The 23,272-nt window shown below is 43.3% G+C and overlaps 1 protein-coding gene across 1 annotated transcript in view; it reads left to right on the top strand.

Annotated features, from left to right (window-relative positions):
* Positions 1-23,272, top strand: part of LOC310989193 (nuclear receptor coactivator 3-like) — a 66,466-nt gene that overhangs the window by 11,941 nt on the left and 31,253 nt on the right. The window contains exon 2 of the mRNA XM_083976166.1: positions 23,075-23,195. The gene's annotated coding sequence lies outside the window, so the exon portion shown is untranslated. The remainder of the gene's footprint in view (positions 1-23,074; positions 23,196-23,272) is intronic.

The raw sequence follows: 23,272 nt of genomic DNA, 5'->3' as shown, positions 1-23,272 counted from the left end.
TCTGCTTCTGGAAGAAAACCCTTTTTTTTCCCATAAACTGTGTTTCATGACTCAGTTGGAGAACTTCAGCATGAGACTTGCATATTTTTTGCACAGTGTGGTCTCTATAGATTTAACTCCACATAATCCAACAAAACCAGAAATCATCCTGTGCATGGATGGATGGACACATATGTTGATGAGAGAGGTCGTTGGTGAATGACCAGACCAGTTGCAGCTGACAGAGAAGCCACGGTTACTCAGGTAACCACTCCACTGAGCGTGCACAAGCACAACACAATGAACCTTGAGTTTTTTTATGAGCTACAACAGCAGAAGTGTAGATCAGGGTCCACTTCCTGAGAGCCAAGAACAGAAATGTGAGGCTGCAGTAGGCACTATGGGTGTATTCATACCAATCGATCTTGGTTTGAAAGCTGCAGGCTATCGTGAGTATTGTTGGTAACCATGTGCATCCATTCAAGTCCACAATCAACCATCTTCTAATGGCGACTTTGTGCATGATAATATTACACATTAGAAAGCAAAAGATCTGAACTTCAGTGGCCTCCTCCTCAGTCACTAGATCTGAATCCAGTAGAACATCTTTGGGACGAAAAAGAGTCTCTTACAACTTGTGGAACTGATGCCAAGAAGAATTGGGGCTGTTAGTATTAGTATGGTGTTTTGCTTAGAGAGGACTTGGTCAATGTCTGACTTACGAGATTTTGAAAGTCTGCACATGACATGCGGCGGAGGCTCAGGCTTTAGTCAAACTGCTGAATTTCACATTCTGCTGTGGACAGGGACTAAGCAGAGTTACTACCTTTTACCCATCTGTTTTTGCCAAGCTGGGAAGTGGAAAGAAACCCTCCGTGCATCTGCTTCAGCTCAGGCAGAAGCAGCGTCTTTGGTTGAATCAGCTTTTTTTTTCTAACACCACCCCACCCCTCTCGTTTTCTCCTGCTGCCTCCCCCCCTCCCTCCCTCAAAATGAATCTGTTAGCCCTGCGAGATCCGAGTCGTAGTAAACAGGCAGCGACACCCTCATGCTCTCGTTAGTGGCCAGAATTTAAATATTGATTTGACGCAATGTGAGACAAAGATTCCTGTTCCTCTTGTGTTTCTGGGGCTTTTTATAGCTCTTGTGTTGTGTATTTTTAGGTGTCGTCCACCAAATACGACTTTACCCAAAAAAGACGGCTTCGCTTGGCTTGTGTTGAGGCTTGTGTTGTGTTCCCGTGTCTCCGTTTTGGCATCAGTTAGACTTGATGCCCATGGATGAAATATCATCTGCTGTTGGACTCGGCTGCCCACTCAGGTAACCATCAGGTGAGCAGCCTCGGCTTTCCTGCAGATCTAGAAGGCGGCTGGCGATGTCTATTGAGCTGATCAAGCTCGACTAATGGATGACTGACAGACCGTTGGCATCCCTGGTAGATTCAGGTGTAATGCGCTGGGGGGAAAAAAGCTTCATTTACCCCTACAGCTATTTGCTACTTGACAGAATCTACTGTGATAAACCTAGTGTGGACAAATGTGTGTTGTTCAGCCATTTGAACTGATTTCGGTTAAAGCAGATATCAGCTTCACGGCCGTTTCGGCTAATGCTGCGTTCAAGGCAGGCTTTTGAAACCGTAAGTTACAGCTTCAAGTCACAACTACGACTTGGTAGCGTTCCAGGTAACCCGTAGCTCGTGTTTTTACCATCCTGTTGTCTGTGAAAGTTCCCTATAACGGCCACTCGTAACTTCCGACCCGTGAACTCGTACCAGATCGAACTGGTATGACTTCACAGGAAGGAAAAACACAAAGTACGAGTTTCTTTGAACGCACCATGAGTTAGCAGCCCCCGCCCTTGTCAGGCATCAATTGGTCCTCGTGCTACGTCACCACATTCACGCGCATCCCTTGGCTGCACACACAGCCCTTCATGCCGTTCTCTCTCCTCATTGGATAACACTTGTATCCCACAAGGAAAATTTTCTCCTCGGGTTACAGCAGAGCAGAGTGACGGAGAGACTCGTGTTTAGGCTGAAATACTTCATGTAAGTGATTGCTGACGGAAAATAGGACTATTTAGGACTTATATTAACAAAAACATTCCACTGATATCTGCTTTAAGTTACAAGAGGAAAACTCAGCTCAGTTTGTCACAAAATGCTTGGAAACGTCGGCCTGATCACCAAAGCCAGTGATTTTACAGCGCAAAAAACTTATATTTTTGAATAATCCATCAAACATATGTTGATATATTTCAGTCTCTATTAAAGTGGTGGACCTACTAACAGACAGACATTACCAAAAGTGATATTGTTTTGCCTTATTTTCATTTTATTCAATGAGTTATTGACTTGCTACTTGGGGAAACAATGCACTGAATGTGTATGCATAGAAAAAAAAAATCCATGCAATAAAACGCTCAGATTTTTTTGACTGTCTATGAAGCTTTCTACCTCGTGGATATCCTGTTAGATAGGATCAGTTTGGTGTCAGTGATGCTCTGTTTTGACATGAGACTCTTAAGGTTCACATAATGCTGAGTCATTGTGACTTGAATAGGGCACAAAGCCACTGAGCAAGGCAGCTTCTTCACTATCCCCTGTGTCTATGTCAGCGATTTTTCCCGACAAACATTTCAGGATCATATGTGTGTATATAGATATAGATTTGTAATCGTGAATTCATGTTGACATATATTTTTTCAATTAGAAGTCACAAGGTAGACCCCGGTGGGATGTCGCCATTGATGCTACAATAACAACTTTTTTTTGTTTGTGTAATTAGTACTTTGCTTTGTGAATGCATTTGTTTTTGTTGATCTCATTTTAATATTATACTACTTTGACTCATTTAGACAGAAAAGCTCTCAGCGTTTAATTAGAGCCCCTTTAGGTGGTGTATTAATGGGGTAATATCAAAGAGCACAGGCAGAGTGGAGTAGAACTGGTAACTGATCACAACTGATCTGACTAATGCATCAGCTCAGACCTGTAGAGTAAAAACCAGGATAACAACCTGTGTAGTGTTGCTAAAATGAATGAGAGCTTATCTGAAACAGCAACAAATAACAAGTAATATAGAGACAACTTCTGAGACTATTAGCAGCCTTATAAGCGAAAGTGAAAGACAATGAAAGTCATAAATATTGAAGCAAACAGGAATTAAGGATAGGCATGGACTGTTGTCAAATTTCTCAATTTGAACTCTGAAACTGATCATTTGATACATCGGCCCGTTTTTATTATCTATAACTGTACAGATGACTGAACAAATCTTTGACGGCACCAAAAAATAGAAGCAACTTGATTTTAGTCTGTTCAGTTTGTTTAGTGTCTATCCAAATGTCAATATCGCAGCAGTGGCGTCCTCATTAACATTTGTGTCACATATTGTATCTTCAAAGGTGCCAGATGTAGCCGTTTTAGTGTAAAACATTAGAAAAATAAGACAATGTGAAGGAATAAGTCATGTGTTGCAAAGAGTTAGCATGCCAACCAGCTATCCCCAACCTGACCCCTCTTGTTATACCTCTTTGTACCTTCGGAGGCAACACTGAGTCACCGTAACGTTCAATCTGCTCAAACATGAGTGCGAGAGAGAGTAACACTTCTCAAAGGGCAAATAACCACGTTAAGATTGCGTTGCTTTCCACTGTTGGAGACAGTTTGATGCTTAACTGGCTGTGTTTTGCTGCCGGCCAGCAAATACTTACATACAGCACCTTTAAGTGTGATGTCTGTTACTGCGAGGACTTTCCTTTCTACGACAGGGAAAGTAGCTTAGTCATATTTAAGTGATACTAGAGTAAATGCACACACACACACACTGTGGAAACACATACACACTGTATGTGTCAAGTGAACAGTGTTTTTCTGTCACACGTTGGTGATAGGTCTCCAGTAACGGCCTTGTGGAGAGTACGTGTTAGCCCAGCACGATCCCGCTCCCTATCTAACCAAGGCTAAAAATAACACCATCTCCACACACTAGACTTAGACAGAGAGAGAAGGAGGGAGGGAGAAGACAGGGAGGGTGGAAGGAAAAGAGGGAAAGAGAAGGTGGGAACAACTGGATGAGAGGGAGCAGAGTGAGAAAACAACAATCCAAGCGAGAGAGAAGAGAAGAGGAGAGGAGAAGAGACGGACAGAGGGAGGGCAGAGGAGCAGGGAGGAAAAAGAAAACAAGCCATTAATAATTTACCTGGAGGGCACTTCTAGTCCGACCTTAAGTTCTGGTCAGTGGTGTTGAGCACAGAACAAAGTGTTGTGCACACTGTGGTGTAGTGTTGTTGGCAAACTCTTTCACATGATCTAACTGTTGTGCAGAGTCAGGAAGTCCTAACCTACGGCAGCTGGACAGATGTGCTCAGGTGCTTACTGGACATTCAGAACCCAAAATAGTACTGGGGTTAAACACAAAAAAACGAAGAGGGAACATGAACTGGTTTATGAGACGGTTTGGTCTGTTTTTCCAAGTGACATACAGTATCACAGTTGGCCAATAGTTGAACCAGGTTAGCCTCTTTAACTCTTTTTGGTTCAATGTAATTTACTGTAATTTCACAGACAACTACGCCGGTTGAAAGGAAATAAATGGAGGAGAGGCGGCAATAAATTCTACAAATGACTGTTTCAACTTTTAGGAAAATCTGCAGGTGTTTTTGAAGAATAAAACTTCATAAAGGACTTAGCTGCAGGGCGCATATGTACTTTTCCAAATTGACCAAAGGTGAAAGCTCCACGAGATACTCATAAAAATCAAAGGAGGGGGTTTCAATTTTGTTACGGCTATTTATTAAAGTATCATGACAGGAGGAGGTTCACTGTTTTTTTCATCTTTCCTCACCCTGTGATGTTCATTAATCATCACTCCGTCCTACTTAAAGAACTGTATTGTTTGTCTTCTTTGCTGTAGAAATAGGTTATAGTATCAATTCATTTTCCTTTTTCTGCAAACCTATACAATGTAACAGCTGCAGATCATGTTGAGTAAGCAGTCGCACTGAGCCACAGGTGGCTAAAGGATCGAGTCTGTCATTGGGATCATCAGCTCTCCACCCAAACCTTTCTGAGGTTGGACCTGCTCGGGCGGCAACAGTGGTGTCAAACAATTTTTATTACATGTGATTCTGTCACCAAAACTTGAAAAAGCTGAAATTTTCAACGTAACAAATCTTAGATTAAATTTTTTAGCCCAACTACTTCCTGTTTTGTAATGACATATGACGACTTCTAGTTTCTAGTGTTCATCACGTCTCACTCATCTTGTGACCACAGCTTTTTACCAGCTGAAACTGGTATCACGCAAATGCAAATTAATGTTTCAGATGCATCAAACTCTTAACAACTTAAAAGTTTGTCAGGCTTTTTTTTTTTTTTAAAAAAACAAACACTTTTCAGCATTTTTAAAACAGCAGAGAGAGAAATTATTGGTCCTGACCAAACGCAGCAAAAAAAGGGTGTGAAACAGGAAACGGTAAAGCTTGTAGCTGTGAGGCAGCAGAATCTAAATCACTGGATTGTGGTTTTAATTAAAGAAGTGTCCAAAAACAACAGCAGTGTTTACATGTAGCCTACAATCCTTCCTGTTTCTATGGCGGAAGACTTCCTGCCTCCAGAACAAGTTTGGCTGCATCAGACTTATTGCGAAATAAATCAAACACATGCAGAACGTTTGATCGGTGAACCAGGAGACTGGTTACAAAGCCGACGAGTACTCATTGTCCTTGATTTTATTCTTTTGCGTTTCTGCTCGCTGTATATCTTTGTTAGCTTTATGTGGCCTTTTGACACGACATTATTCAGAGACGCAAACATATATTCAGCCCTGAGTAGTTAGGACTAATTTGTGACTGCTCTGTATTTAACCTCTGTCCTGACACACTTCAGCTGCACAAAAGAGCAGAAATATAGCCGGAGGAGTTAGAGGTGGTTTCAGGGGGTTGGGTAACTTGTTGCTGTGTGATTACGGTGCTATGACAAACACACACTGTGCAATGTGTGTTTGTTTTTGGAGCACTTTTAGAGTTTGTATTTACCGACAAAACAAAGCGAGGTCCTGGATAAATGTAAGGGACACAAATGCTGTTTTTTTCAATGCTTTTTTCCACAAGCTTTCGGCTGCTTCACAGCTTCACTTTGCGTCTCCTGCTTGAACGACAGACAGACAGACTGAAAGAAAGAAGCCAGGGAGGAGAGAAAGACGGGGGAGAGTGGGAAAGGTTTTCGGTTTTACTGCCACAGGGGGGTTGGGGGATTTGAAGCAGCAGGAGAATGGGCAATGGAGTTGACATTGTTAAATTTCAAGTGTTTTTCAAACAGTCCATTGACTGTGTAACCTTAAACCCAGGGGTAACACTGAGGCCTCTCTCCCTCAGGCAAGGTGTTACAGAGCATTTTTTTTTTTACGATAGCAGCTCAGTCAGGTTGGAGTGCGGAGTTTGAAGATTGTTTTTAAAACTCCCAATATTTGTGGGTTCGCACCATTTTTGTATAGATTTAATGGATCCGTTGTTCCAGCGGTTGTTAAAAATCCACCGAAAGAAAATCCAACAACGTCGGCGAATTGAAGCTTTTAACTCCAGGCTTTTAGACGAAGTTTAACTGATGGAAGGAAAAACGCCTTCAGTTGCTTTCAACGTCTTCTCGCAGTCGTCGAGTCGTCTTGAATTTCACACTGCCACTGAACAACCCACTGGTCCTGTGTGTGTGTGTGTGTGTGTGTGTGTGTGTTGCCATAAAACAGCCAAAATGAAGGTGGAAAGACAGAACAAGTGTTGAGGCAAAGATGGAAACACTGAAGACGTGGTTATGGCAGATTCCACGCTTGCATTTTTATCTACATAAAATAGTCTTGTGTCAGTTTGTGTTTCACAAGAGGAAGCTCAAAGTCCAGTTCACACAAACGAAAACAACTTGGTTCAAGTTCAAAGTCCCCAAAAAATGATTTTAATTTCTTTCATTTTTTATTTTCCATTTTTTTTGTCAAACCCATCAATCTCCAATTACTAATCACTGACATATTACTGTCTTAAAAGCCAAGACGAACCAACGTGAGTTCATGTTTTGCCACTTAAAAGAAGATGTCATAAAAAATGATGGGTTTATAAATGAAGTTCAGCGCTAGAGTGAAAAAAGAAACTGTAGTAATGCTGTTCTGTCCCTGCAATATATACTGTAATTTATTTAACCATTCTGAACCAAATGATGCAGAAGTTGTAAAACATAAAATGCATCACAGGCTGCTCAGGCTTCACCACTGGCTTCATTACTGTAATTAGCTGAAACATTATAAGTAGATTTACACAATAATATCAGTAATTAATTATTATGTCTTTGTTAGATATATATATAAGATACCACTCCTTACAAGTTATTTAGCCCATTGACAACAATTTTAATCATTGAAGTAATTCCTGGATAAATGTCGATGTCACCACCTGGTTCCAGCTACTGAAAGGTCACGACTTTCTGCTTTTGTTTGCATGTTTGGTTGGAGAAAACAGGTCATTTAAAGACCTTTAAACACCTTTATTTCTGCTGGAAACAGCACCACACGTTTGAGAAGCTGCAGTGGATGTCTGACAAGTTTCGTTTTGAAAAATGACTTTTAATGATAAACAATTATCAAAACAGTTGTTGATTAAGTGCCACATCTTGGATTAATTGACTTACTGTTTCAGCTTTAGCAGCAGTTCAGCCCTTCTCTGTGCAATGTTCCCCAACGTGGGGCCAAATCGAGGATACGGAAGATGTTACATCACCACTTTATGTGAAATGTGAGCATCGTTAGACACTAGATAAAATTAAAATCAAAGCTTGAAAAACTTCTCACACAAACGTCTCATCTAAATATAATGAACATTCACAAAACTGTCAGAATTAAGCTGATGATATTCTTGTATTTGAGATGCATGAAATCCTCTGAAAATACCAAAACTAACAATTCATCTGTTCGTTCCCAGTTTGTCTGTGGTTCCTTCTTCTGATGACAAGAAAAAAAAATATTCACCCCACTCTCCTTTTTTTTTTTTTTTAAGTATCCTAGAAAATAATGTTTTGGCAAACATCATTCAAACATGAGTGAATAGTGCCTTTGTTGAGGTCTTTTTCAGTCATGGATTTAGTGCTTTAGTGTGTGTTGACAGTAGCAGAACAGTGAACGTGGGATTGACTGAAAATAAACTACAGTGTCCATGTTCGTCGTAATGAAGTAACACGTCAGTCAGTGCAACAGCGCGGCTCATTTTTGTGATGATAATAGTTTTTTTTTTTATAGATACAACATCCGGCTCCGGATGCAAGTCGACAATAGGATACTTTCACTGTATTTTTTTTTTGTTTGTTATTATCATTATTGATTATTTTCAATATTATTACTGTCAAAAAAACAGAGTTAATCTAGAGCTGTATGGGAACACGGCGTCTGTGTGAAGAGAGAAGTCAGCCACAGGTGGAAGGTGGCCATACATCGAATCACGTCTCATTCTGCTCCGTCTTCACTTCATCTGCACACACCCGCGAGATTTACAGCCTGCTGCTCTCATGAGGATGTGTGTGCTCATATATGTGTGTGTGTGTGTCTTATTATCGCAGTCAGGTGGATGGAGGAGGAGGAGGAGGAGGAGGGTGGGGGCAATTGTGCAGCTGATGTGGGGAGAATAGAACAACAGGGAGCTTCTTCAATGACCGCGGCTGTTAATTAATCAAACACGCACATACACACTCAGACAGTGATGAAGAGGCTATAGAAGAAACACACACACACACACACACACACACACACACACACACACACACACACACACACACACACACACACACACACACACACATACACACTATGCACACACACACATGCACGGCCTGGTCTCCTTACAAGAGGCTTGTAGCCATTTCTACTTCCCGTCGCCAGCCATGCCGACTCTCTGCTCGCTCTATTTGCAGAGCCGCCCCTCCCCTCTCTGATGCTATGATCTAACTGCAGCCTCCTCCCCCTTCAGATACACACTCACACTCTCGCTCCACTCTCACATGCCTGCACACACACACACATTTCACGCACACACACACATGCATACACACGCACACTGGCAGCACGCGGGGTGTGTCTCTCTGCAAGTATTTATGTGTATGATGTTTTAATCAAGTGGCGTTAACATGGACTCTGGACTGTGAGGCGTTGCATTGTTCATCCTCGACGAGAGGCTGTTGTTGATCCTGTGGTTTTTCTTTTTCGACCCACACGCTGTGGAAGGTGGCAGAGGGAAAAGTACATCCCCCTTTTCTTTGCTATCTCTTTAGATCAACAACTGGGTTTAGTATTTTGTTGTCCTTTTTTTATTTTTATCAAGGACTTTCAGATAATCATGAAGCAGAGGATGGGTGGGATTTATGATAATGATAATAATTATCATAATAATAATAATGGGGGGAAAAAAAAAAGAAGAAATAGAGAAATGAATAAAGTGAGAGTTGGTGGAGCAGCAGAGGCGACGTCACATCTTTACAGTCAAATTCTCCGAGTGGGTCAAAGTTCCCCCAGCAGCCGGATACGAGCTCTGATTGGCTGTGGAAAGGTGAAATTAAAACCACGGTAAACTTTTGACCTCGCAGGAACTGGGAGAGGAACGCCCATCGCTGCTCCCTCCTCCTCCTCTTCTCCCTCCTCTTCTCCCTCCTCCTCCTCTTCGCTGCTGGTCTCCCACCGACCTACCCCTCCTCCTCTTCTTTCCTCTCCTCTCCTCTCCTCTCGTCTCTCTCTCTCACTTTCTCTGTCTCTTTCTATCTGGCTTACGCCTTCCTCCTCCTTTCATTCCCTGTTAGTGTGTCGTTCGCTGTTGTTTTGCTCTCTTTCAGTCTAAACCATCTCTCCATTTCAAACCCCCCCTCCTCCTCTCCTCTCCTCTCCTCTCCTCCTCTCCTCATCTCCAGCTCTCCCTTTGCTGTCTGTCTTTCCCCCCGATGAATTTGTGCCTTGCTGCATATAGCCTGATGAGAGAGGGAGGGAGAGAAGGGAGGGAGGGAGAGAGCAGGAAAGAGCTGGGGGAAGGGTATAGAGAGGGAGGAGACAGCCAGAGAGGGGGGATGGGAATAGAGACAGAGGGAGAGAAGCAGTAGAAGAGGGAGAAGACATGAGGAGGAGAGAGCAGAGGGGCAGGAGGAGGAAAAGCAGCTTTCTTGACTGTGTGCTGCACAAACTGCTCCCTGCAAACTGCACAAGAAGAAAACCTAAAGAGGAGTGAATGTATAAATAGACATGTAACTGTGGCTCTGACTAAGATCTGCTGAGCGGCAGGGCGGGGAGAGCCCATTTTTTACTGCTAATGGTTTCTCTCATTACACATCAAACGGCTGAGGGGAGTGTGTGTGTGTGTGTGTATGTGTGTGTGTAGGGAACGGGGCCGATTTTAAATGATTTCATGAACCAACTAAGAGAGCAGCCCTCTCTCTCTGTCTCTCTCTGTTGCTGCTTTGATGCCGCGTGCATGCACGTAGACACGCCGGCTTGCAGCTGCATTCAGTCATTAGCAATTTCTTACCCACACAGTGAAGTGTGCGGTGGAGGACTGTCTGCTGTAATTGTCGCTGCTGTTTTGCAAACACAGACCATGTAGTGTACAGGATGCAGAAGTTGTCCCGGCGTCTCCAACCCCCCCCCCCCCCCCCCCCCCCCACCTCCACACACACACGTGCACGTGTAAACACAGTCTCGTTGCTTGTCATCGACGAGATGGCACATACAGAGGCACCGTCAGTTGTCAGATTTTAATGCGATTGAAGTAATCCTTTTTGGTTCGGATTAAGCTCAACGATGAGTCGAGGGGTTGCTACGACGGTGTCTACAGGAAGATGGGAGGTGGGGAGGAGGGAGGGAAGGTGGGGGGGAGAAAGGTGTGGAGGAGACGAAAGCCAGAGCTGCCGCTCCTCGTCTGGGATGAGAGGAAGCAGGAGGAGAAAAAGGGCTGGATTTAAAAAAAAAAAAAAAAAAATGTTGCTTCCCCTGCCTGTGAAAAAAAACAGTGAGCTAAGAGAGGAGGCTGTAGATGTTATTGAGTTAACCAGACAGAGCCAGAGGGAGGGAGGGAGGGAGGGAGAACAGTGGGAGCCGAGCTGAGAGACTGGCTCGATAGACAAGTGGATGAGGGGCTGCTGCTCTGCTCTGCTCTGCTCCTGCTGCTGCTGCTGCACACTGGGCACAACCATATGGTCTCATAATGTATGGAGCAGACATCAACTTTGTCCTGCCTCCTCCAAAAAAAACTAAAAAAAAAAAAAAAAAAACTTCACTTCTTCTCCAGCCTCTCCATCTTTTCCTTCTCCCTCTTCGTCTTGCCAGCCAATTATATTACCCAAGAGACAGCCCATTAGATAAAAAACACACACATACACACACACTCGCCATGCGTCCCATTAGGTAAGATGCTCCCCACTGACATGCACCCGCACTTCTTCAAGATAAGAGGCACCCCCAACAAACATTTTTGTCTACACACACATATACACACACACACACACACACACACACACACACACACACACAGTTAGATAAGGGCCCCATCCCCCTCTAATGGGAAAGAAGATTGATACCGACAGAAAAAAAAAAAGATTTCTCAAGATGTCGCTTTGCCCCTGCCTCTGTTTTTTAAATATTTAAAGCAACCATGTTTTTTTTCCCTCTTTCTCTCTCTCTGTTGCATTATCATAGGATTGTTGGTTTTCTCTGATGTTAATGCAACTTTGCTGAGCACACAGAGCAGCAGCAGCAGCAGCAGCAGCAGCGGCACGACGGAGGCAAATGAGTGGATCCTTGAACGTACAGTTGATGTGTGCTGACAGTGATGTGCGTGCAAGTGAATGCAAGTTGATTCCTGATTGGGGGAATATTGTGTGTAAGGAAGGAGAGGAGAGGAGAGGGGAGGATTGCGTTTCTCCTGCACGCTGTCGTCTGGTTTCAAGGTGTGTTGTTGGCTGCTCTGTGTGACCCAGTGTGTATGTGTGTGTGTGTGTGTTTGTGTGTTTGTTTGTGGGTGGTTATGCATGTTGCCATGCAGTTTCCCTGCCTCTCCGGCATGTGCTTTTGTCTGTGGGAGTGATGGATGGCAGGCAGGCATCTAATGTGATTTAGATGCTCCACCAGGAGAGTGTGTGTATTTGTGTATATGTGTGTGTTTGTGTGTGTGTGCGCAGTGCATGTGTACGTGTCCCATCCACGTGTGTGCAGCTGAATCTGCAGTGCATGTTTGTCTATCTATCTACCTCCCTCCTCTCCTCTTTTTCTCTCTCTTCCACACCTCCCCCCACCCCTCCATCCCCCCCATCAATTTTTTTCCCCTGTGCTGTGCAGTTTTTGGACTCTGAGTAAATAAACAGAGGGAGGAGGGGGGGAGGAGAAAAAAAGGGGAGGGAGGGAGGGAGAGGTGGTGTTTATGTGTCGAATCTGCTCCCTCACTGTCACCGCGGAGAACGAGAGCGCGAGGAAGGAGGCGAGGAGGAGGGAAGTATAGAGGTGGAGGAGAAGATGGTGTTCTCTGGCTGTACGACCACACCGATGGGTTGTTGTGAGCCAATTATGTCCCGTCGCCACTGAAGAAAAGTCTCACAGCTTATTCACTCACACTCAAGACACACTCACTCATCGTCACACACTTGCATCAGCATCAGCAGCAGCAGCAGCAGCAGAAGAAGTGCTCTCTCTTTCTCTCTCTCTCCTTCTCAAGCAGTGAAGAGCTCAGGTTTTATCTGCATGCAATTATTCATGTGAGAAAAACACCTTTACACTGACATACTGTTCTTTCACACTCACCTCACTCTCTCTTTCTTTCTTTCTTTCTTTCTTTCTTTCTTTCTTTCTTTCTTTCTTTCTTTCTTTCTTTCTTTCTTTCTTTTAAATTCCCTCTTCTCAACTCCTATAAGTTAAATGTATTGACCTTTATTTCAACCTTTCAATGCAATTCAATTAAAATTTGCTTTATTGGCATGAATGTTACGAGAACTATGTTGCCAAAGCATCAAGAATCAACGAAACAATACAAATACAACTCACAGAATCAAATATATAGAATAAAAATAAAAGGTATATACTATACATTTATATTCCCTATGCATATGTGTGTGTGTGCTGATGAAGTCTCTCTATCTCTTATACATTGGGTTATACACAGATTGTCATGCAAGTTGTTATATATAATGAAGAAATATACACATTGTTCATATTAAACCTTTCAATCACACACAAACTCACATTTTGCATCATGCGTGAATGATGTTTGACCATTCACAACATCGTTGTCGTACCTGTGTCAACCTGTGTCGTCCCCTGCCTCCCCTCTTACGTAGTACTGCGTGTGATCGTAAATTAAAATGCACTGTACTGTACTCGAGTGTTAAATCTGACCAGCTTTACATCTTCATATTGTATTTTTTTTACACACTTTCGACAGCTTTAATCATTATTGTCTTCCTCACATATTAACATTTTACACACAAATTAAATTGATGATGAGGCGATAAAATATGATGCGCGTTTTAGATTAAATCGTCCAATAAAATAATGAAAACCAGCTGCAACGGCTAGTGAAATGCTGTTTAAATATCAACGTGTCAGTGATAATGATTCAGTAAAAATGACATTTAATAGAATTTCAGTCACCAGAGGAGGATCCTGATTGACTGGAAAACAAACTGTGCACATCATCACTGCACAGCGAAGTTCAAACGACAGCAACCTCACCTGTGAGTTTTAAATCAGCTCATTAATCTGATGTTAATTTTTAGATTTTGAGTGTGGAGGAGGAGGAGGACGAGGAGGAGGAGGGAAACGTCTCCTTCTCCTGGTTCTGTGTATTTTGTGTTTGCACGCTGAACTACAGAGCAGCCTGGACCAGTTTATTAGGTACGCCTCGCTAAATAACCAATCACTCTAATACAGCAGTCCTGAGGTTAATCCCTCCTCCATGTAACTACGCTCAGTTTTAGTTGACACTGGTGGTGGTGATTCGTGCAGTGCATTGCTGCTGCTGCTGCTGCTGCTGCTGCTGCTGCTGCTGCTGCTGTATTTGTCTTGCATATTGTCTCTGCTTTGAAAAGAGGGAAAACCAGTTTGTTGCAGCGGCAGCAGGATAACGTCAGAGGCGTGGTTAGAGAAGGAGAGGGGGGTTGTTTTATTGATTGACCTGTTCCACTAATTAGGCCCGAACAGTCTGGAAAACTATCCACCTCCACAGCCTAAGGCCTCAGTGAGCCTGTGCTAAATTACTTTAGAGCGACACCCCCTCCCCTTAAAAGAAAATTTTGATTCATTTCACCAGTAACTACAAGCAGTTGACAACAATTTCACAGCATTTTTCCACCTTTTTTCTGTATTTATTTTCTACGTAACGACATTGTTTTAACGGTTTACTCATTCCGAGATATGACAGTCTCTCGTATCTCTGCGTTATTGTTAATTACTTCACAGAAATCCTCCTCTATGTCCCCGATAATGCACATCTCCTACATAATTGATTGTTTCCGAAGAGGCATTTGTTTAACCTACTTTTCTGCATGACTGTGTGCGCACATGTTTCGATTGTTGGGTTGATGCACCTCGCACTTTATGCATGACCCTGACCCTGAGATTTCTTCACAACACACACACACACACAAACACACACTGACAAAGTTAATTCACATGTGACTGTTGGTTTCCTTCCCGGTTCAGCTGAAGGTGAGAAATGAGGACACGTGCGGTTTACTGTCCTTATCTTATCCGATTTGTTTGTTGCCTCTGTGACTTCGCTGTCATCACTTAATACACAAGAATGTGTCCCGTCCTTCTTTACAGTCCAACCCCTCCTCCCCTCCACCCCTCCACTCGCCTGTCTTTCCTCTCTGCACACATGTTCAGCACGTGGCGGGTTCAAGTAAAGTAGCAGGAGCTGTTGTTGATATTCTTGTCAGGGTTTGACTGAAACATAAGATTAAAGTCCAGTACGTTTTTTTTTCCCTCTAATGCTCCTTCTCATCATGACTCAACAGTGGAGATCTGTTGTACGTACTGTAAGACTATCACACGATATTTTACCGCACACACAAACCCAGTGTCAACAGTTCGGGGTGCAGGTTGCACTTCTATTGCAGGGTCGGTCGTGAAGTTTTGACAGAGGAAAAATAAGCAGTGTGTTTATATATACAATACATCATGTACTGACAAATTAAGGAAAACTCTGACTTAATGGGAGGAAAAATGTAACAAATGCAGATATTTCCCTACAGGGTACAGAGGAGGTCACCGAATGGTTTCAGTTCTTGTGATCCATCTGTACATATGTCATCATTAGCACAACACAATCTGTTCCGTATGAGCAGCGTGTCCTCCTGCAAGTCCTTTATTTCTATTAACAACAACTCACACTGTGTTATACTACAGTATAAGTTATATATCATGGCCACCAAGCGAATGAAGACATAGAAGCTGTTTTGAAATCCTCATATGATTTTAATTTTAAGTTTTTGCTCGGTTTAACTCACTTTATCTCACTTTACAACACTGAGTGACTTGTAAGTAGATGGTGAAGAAGAACTGGTGCTGCAGTTTACAGACAGTAATAATTTGAACATCCAACAATCCAAAACTCATATCATTAGCTTTTAATATCTGCTTTGATCTGACTTTCCATAGCATGACATGTATTTTCAAGTTGTCACCAAAGATGTGTGGTTGAAAAATCAATCACGGTGATGTTTCACAGTGATTTAAAAAAGAAAAAGAAAAAAAAACTCTTCATAGATAAAATCAGTAACTGTGATAAGTCATTTTTGCTTGGGAAATGTCTATTTAAACTATAAAATCTAATGACAATATTGTTCTGATATAATCACTCAGTCCTATTTAACACAATCCAATAATAAAAGATTGATTGATGGATTGACATTTGTATTTCAAACAAGTCAACAGTCTGCAGCCATGATCGCTCTGCACGGCCGTACTTCGGCAAATGCTAAGATCATAATGCTCAAACTGTACCGTTGTAAATACAAGTCACGAATTTGGCCCCACTCACAAACAGTGGTATTTGTGCATTGACTTAAAGCAGAAGTGAGTGATATATTTGTGTTAATATAAGTCTTAAATAGTTATATCTTCCGACAGCAATCACTTCTATAGAGTGTTTGGACTGAAACACGGGTCTCTCAGTCCCTCTGCTCTGCTCTGAGCCGAAGAGAAAACATTTATCGTATCCTACAGTTTTTATCCAATGAGGAGAGAGAACGGCATGCAGGGCTGTGTGTGCAGCCAAGGGACGCCGTGAATGTGGTGACGTAGCGACGAGGACTGTTATGGTGCGTTCAAGGAAACTCATATTTTTCCGACCGTGAAGTGGTACCAGTTCGATCTGGTACGAGTTCACCGGTCGGAAGTTACGAGTGGCCGTTATAGTGACTTTCACCGGTAAAACAGGTCGGAAAAACACGAGTGGGTTGCCTGGAACGCTACAAAGTCGTAAGTTGTGACTTGAAGCTGTAATTTACGATTTCAAAAGCCTGCCTGGAACGCAGCATTAGCGAAAACGACCGGATCACTCACTTCTGCTTTAACCAGCCTACCAGTCCAGCAACAACATGGCTAGATGTAGCTTCTCTCTTCATCTCTTTTTTGGTCACTTCTTCCTCTGCCCTGACAAACATACTGAGAATACTGAGCTAACTTCTTATAGCGAGGCCAGAGGTGTTGATGTTGGCGTGAGACGTGTTGCCGTGAAGCGATACATCCCAGTACCAGGTCAATGAAACGTCAAAATGATTTTTAAACTACCATGATGCTGTCATATAGTTGCATTTAGATAACATCTGTATATCCGGTAGATGTGGTGATATCTCAGTGAAAGCTGCCTCATGCTGGCGCTAGAGGAGAACTCAGGCTCATTCCAGTCTGTAGGATTGATCCTCAGGGGCAAATGAATTTCAAGACACTTTATCGTGTCATTGCGTCCAATAGTTGTGAGTTGTTTCTACTCTTTAACACACTCAGTATAAGCACCTCATGAATTGGTGTAGTAGCAGCAGTGGATATGAATAAATTATTATTTGGCTTTATGTATCTTTATTTTGTTTCTATAGTGTGTATGAGAGGTGACCCCAGTCAAGTGTCTCAGCTGGCACCGTTCACCTGTAAAGGAGAATTAAAAATATGAACAGAAATAAAGCAATGTCGAGGACTCATGGTGTCTGAGAGAGCTCCTCTTTTTTTTTTTTGATAGTCAAGTGTGGTCTTATATTAGTGTTATTCAAACCCAGTGAATCCTCAGAGAAGAGAATAGCCTGTTTTATTACATTGAGTGTCAGGCTGTACTCAAAGCAGATGTTGCACCGTAAAGTCATTTTAATGTGGCCTCGAGCTGTTATTACAAAAAAAACCTGATACAATAATTTTTCTTTCATTTTCTTTTTATGGTCACTTTTTATCAGTGTGTGCGTGTCTGTGTGTGTGTGCGCTGCCTGTGACTTCAATTTGCCCCTGCAGATTCATTGTTGTGCGTCCGCGCCCGGTGTATAGTGTGATGCTGTGTGAGTTTGGTTTCCTCTACCTACTTGGAAAGGATGACTCATGCAAACGCCTGTTTCCTTTTTTGAATATGTAAATGCACGTTTGATGGCAGCCTACACAGCAGACACACCCTGGATGGCTGGACGAGTTTTAGTTTTTTAGACCTGCCTGGCCTATTTCTGCCCTGAGCCAGATGCTTTGCTTTCCCTCTGCTTTTCTTCATCCTCCACCCCCTCTTATCCCCTCTCTGAAGTGTGAAGTTTGAAGCAGCAGGCTGCGCGCTATGATAGCGGTAATTGGTCTAAAGATGGAAAGTTCACTCTCACTCTTGTCACTGAACTAAGAAGCAATTTGTTTTCAATAAGTGTTTTTTTTTTTTAAGGCAGAGTTAGTTAAGAACAATATATCATCAAAGCTCTATTTAACAGCAAAGAAAAGGGGTGTGTGTGTGTATGTGTGTGTGTGTGTGTGCCTGACTGACGAAGACAGTGGAGAGACTGGTACTTATTGTCCCCTGGCTGAAAAGCAACGCTCTGTCTCGCACAAGTTCATTTCAGACGGCGGCGGCGCGGGGGTAGCCGAGCCGAGAATGGCTTCCCCCCTCTTTGGTACCCCCTTGTCTGTGGAGGCGAGCTTTGGACGCAGAGTTTTTTTTATTAGCCTCTGTGGTCTGATTTGTTTAAGGGGAGGCAAGGTGCCAAGATGTGGCCCCGGCTCCCATTTTACTCCAGTGTGAGTGCTGGATTTGTTGGAGGGGACTGGGCAAAGCAAAACTAAAGCAGTCACTCAAAGAAACACACACACACACTGACACACACAGACACACACAGTGTACTTTTATGCATTCTTCACTGTGCTGTTGTGTATGCTGGCCAGCGCACACAATTTTCCCTTATTCACAGTCTTTACAGAAGACAGACGCATAGAGAGAAAAATCCTGTTATAGAAAAGAAGAGACAGGAGTGAAGAGAGCGAAAAGAATTAAGCTCACAAAGAACAAACTTGTGGATCTGCTTGAATTTCATTTGACCCTCCATGAGTCTCCTCGAGATGTTTCTTAAAGGCACAGATCCTTTTAAAGGCTCAGTGTGAGTGTTTTTTTTTCAGAGGGTGTGTCCAGCTCTCACCTGTCACCTTCTCACCTGACCTGTATATTCAAATTCAAACAAAAAACGATTTAAAAATGGTCATCAACCAATCACGTGTCCTCTCTAATGTTTGCTTTTTATTTTTTTATTTGCTCATTTTTGTGATGTCTTCTCAGAGCATACTAACCTAAATCTGACCCGAGAGTCTCGACTCGACATGATAATCCTGTACGGTTGTCCGGTACAAAATCTGAACCTCATATTTTGCAACACAGTCATCTGATGAAGGATGCAGCATGGACTCATCAATTTATTGTAACTATTGACCTCACAACTGCAGGGATGATAGATAAAGCGACCATCTTGTTGTTGCCTTTAAAGAGACCCCGAGGAGTTTGCTTTTGGTTATAAAAGAGTCTCATATTAATGTGGATGAATATACGTTACCCACTTGTTAATGGGTCCATTTTCGATAAATATATTGTTATTTTTAATATTATATTTAGTGGTCGACTCGCTCAGCATTTGGTTTCCCGGACGCTGCCCGGCGGGTCATGGGAGTAACGCCGCCGGATCGCTAGTTGGCATCATTATGGTCGGAACTACGACGGTATCTGATCGTCTTCGAACCTCCGACTTTCGTTCTTGATCAATGAAAACATTCTTGGCAAAATGCTTTCGCTTTCGTCCGTCTTTCGCCGGTCCAAGAATTTCACCGTGCGCGCAGAGGCTCATGGGAAACGTAGTGTACTGTGAAAACACTTCCACTTTCCGAAACTCCTCGTAGTCCCTTTAAGAGTTTTAAACCAGAGCTGTTTTCAGTCTGAATGTCCGCGCTCGAATTCACAGTGACAGGTCCATGATATAGTCCTGTTCTACTGGGGTCAGTCTAACTCCTGAATGGATCTGAGCAGGTTTCATATCAGAGCTGATAACAGGCCTCCTTTGTAGGTCAGGTCTTTTTTTATTATTATTATTTAAACATATACATGTGCAGATTAGTTTACTGTGCAGGAAGTAGTTCAGAGTTTACAGTCTGAGATCCTCAACTGATTAGTGTCACACCAGGTCAGACTGAAATGGACTTTGTTACCCAAAAGAAAAAAAAAGTCACCTCTCTCTCACACTCACTTAATCATATTTACACAGTTAATCAGCACGTGGCCGTCAGTTTCTTTTTCTTTTTTTCCTGGTTCAGCTGAAGGTGAAGAATGAGGATGTGCGTGTGTGTGAGAGAGAAGATGCATCATGTTTATGGTGTTATTGCTCTTTATTGCTCCATGTGCAACCTCACAGTGACAGTCAGCAACACTATCAGAGCCTGAGAAACTTCCCTGTCCTTCGTACTCTTACATACGTTTCCGCCGAGTGAACACGTGGCTCCGCTCGTAGGGATTCACAGAAACACCTGACTACACGGAGCAGAGGTCTCAGTGAAAGTGCCGTGAACATACAGCGCAGTTGTATATGTGGAGGTCAACGCGAGCCGGTCCACTGTCGTCAAGAGGACAGATCGATTGAGGTCACTAGTTTGAAACCAGAGCAAAAAGCTTCCTCTGTGTAGTTTGTATTTTTTTCAGTTCAAGGCCCCGACTGATGAGAGAAACAAACACAAAAGAGCAGCTTTAACAAAGGTATGATGAGTTTTCAGGTGATTTTGAACAAAGAGGCCGAGCAAACCTTGATTCATGTCACATGAAAGGAGGAGGAAACAATAAACCGACCCTTGAGATGAATCTGACACCGTCGTCATTGAGATCATTTAGTATCTATAACGCATTCACAATGTTAAAAGGTCTCTGCGAACTCTGGCTGCGTCTGTATTGAATCTTTAGCCCTGGTAGCTTCAACAAGTGGAGGACGCTGCTATTTAAGATGTTTATTGTGTTGCTCAAGTGCCCTGATGAAATACAAGAGCACAAACATTTCATACGGTGAAGGGGGCGACGGCTTATTTAGATCTCAGATGAGGAGTTGTTGAGTAGTGTGAGGGAATGAACAGACGTGAGTGTGTGGCAGGAGAGAGGTGGAGAGCCGACTGTGAAAAGGACCTCGGCGACTGAGAGCTCAGGATTTCTCCATTTACTTTGCTTTCATATTTAAAGGGATAGTTCAACATTTTGGCAAATTGGTCCATTGCCATAACCCCTATAGTCATAGCAGTAGATTTGTTACCTTTAATTGTCGGTGCAAGCTATTTTTAGAACAGCAGAGCAGAGCTGCGAGCTGCTCAGAGCTACGCTTGGGAGGCTCATGGGATTTCTTGGTTTTCCTCATCAAACTCATCAAATACACAATCCAACAACTCCAAAACGCTCTTGTGGACAAGTTGTGACCTGCACATTCACCACGCTATGAGATAATAACAGAACGTTACGAGACGGAGTTGGTAAATTCATGCAAAACCGCTGATGTTTGGCGCTGAGAGTCAGTGAAACGAAATTTCGTTCTATGCACACTGTGTATTTTGAATGACAATAAAGTACCTATTCTAAAAGTATCTATTCTGATGCGCGTTCTGTCAGGGGCAGTTTTTCAGCAAGAAGTCTCTGCATTTACCTCTAAAACAACTCTGTCTCATAACGTTCTGTTATTATCTCATAGCGCGGTGCTCTGAGCAGCTAGCAGCTCTGCTCCGCCGTTCTAAAAATACGTTGCACCGTCAAATAAAGGTAACGAACCTACTGCTATGACTACAGCGATTATGGCAATGGGCCAATTTGCCATATATCCCTTTAAGGCTTCGGCGCCGGTGTGAACCCAGGTTTTCACAGACGTGTCAAAGTGAGCACACGGAGCTCTAATGATCGCACTGAAAGGTCTCTTCTTGTCCGTGCTCGTGGACGCCGCAGAGCTTTGACTTTGTTTTGTTTTTTTCTCACCAACTCGTGCACGAAGCCGCAGAGTCTGTGACTCTTTGTCACAGCTGAGCTATTAATTCTTCCTGCTTAAGCAGTCGCTCGCCGGCTCTATTTTTCTCCCCTTTCAATTAATAGGAAACACATTGGTCGAAGGAGGGTCTTTGTTGGTGTGTGAGAGTCCATACATCATCTAAACTAGAGCATGCACCCCTCCTCCTCCTTCCCCTTCCTCCTAACACACAAACACACACACACACACACACACACCATCAGCCCCCATCTGCTCCCAATCATGGGTGCAGCCAGCGGTCAGGTTGCTGACGGTGAAAAGTGCACAGGTACGCGCTGCTCATACACATACACACACACACATACTCACACATACACACACTCACACACACGTGTAAATATACACAACCGAGGCACGCTAGGCATGAGGTGAACCACACACTCAAATCTGTGAGCTGAGAAACGTGCGCTCTGACACGACGACACTCTCACACATCCTCTTTATAATAATGAAAGAAAACCTACTTTCTATCTCCTCTACACACACACACACACACACACACACACACACACACACACACACACACACACACACACACACACACACACACACACACACACACACACACACACACATACGCACACACACACATACACACACACAATGAGGCACAGTGATAGCTGAACATGAGACATCCTGGCGGCGTGCTTCACTGATGACAGGGTGTCATGGTAACGCCCAGCATTCTCCATGGTTACGCACTCTTTACCCCCCCCCCCACAGGATACTCTCTTATGATTGTTCAGACAGAACACTTGAACTATACTACAACAACTCGGCGTGTCCAAAACACACACACACACACACACACACACACACACACACACAAGCACGCACGCACGCACACACATAAATTGCTTCTTATCAGTATCTAAATGGACACAAATTAGCCTATTATGTGCTTTTGGGATTAGAGCGATGATTCAGCCTAATAGTCTGTTTTCGTACTCTTGCTCCGAGTCTATAAAGCTTGAGAGATGTTTGCCAATAAAGGCTTTGACGTTTAAATCTCCGTCGTACGGCTCTGGAGTGCACATTTTAGTGCAAAAAGACGTGAAAGCACTTTTTGTTTTACTTTACCAAACATAGAGCGAATGAATGGCTGAACCGTGGATCTCACGCTGCATGTCGTCACTTTCTGGTAACAACCGTTTGGTTTCCTGTAAAACTTGTGTCTCAACATCCCTTTTTGTACAGTGTGTATGTGTGTGTGTGTGTGCGTGTGTGTGTGTGTGTGTGTGTGTGGCTGGTCTGGCTCTGGCAGTGATCTGTGTGTTAATGCAAATGCACAGGAGCCACGATATGTTTGCTCTGTACACGCTGCACCCGTAATGAAGACAAAGGTTTTCATATAGCGACGCTGCACGGCCCCCTCACAGTTCCTGCTGCTCATTAAGCCGTTAATGCAGCTTCCTGTGCATGTGTCTTCAGGCCTCTGATTAATAATGCTGCTTGTTATTCATTAATAACACCATAATGAACGTGCACTGTTGAGCATGATGGTTAAACTTTTTCTTTTTTTCTCTCTTCTCTTCTCCTCCTCTCCAGACTCCGTTGACCATCCCACAGAGGACCACGCCCCCCAGAGTGAAGGGGGAAAGAGGAGGTGGGGGGGGTCTGATCTGAACTGATCTGATCTGATCGTCCATCACCTAGGCTCCGTAACAAGGTGGGCTAACATCCATCCCATATGGTTGGCATGGTAACGGCCTGCTGGGTTTAGGTTGAGCAGTTTGCCACAGACAG

Source organism: Trachurus trachurus, assembly GCF_905171665.1.
Source record: "Trachurus trachurus genome assembly, chromosome: 7".
Lineage (NCBI taxonomy): Eukaryota > Metazoa > Chordata > Actinopteri > Carangiformes > Carangidae > Trachurus > Trachurus trachurus.
This window is presented reverse-complemented; position numbering and strand designations above follow the sequence as displayed.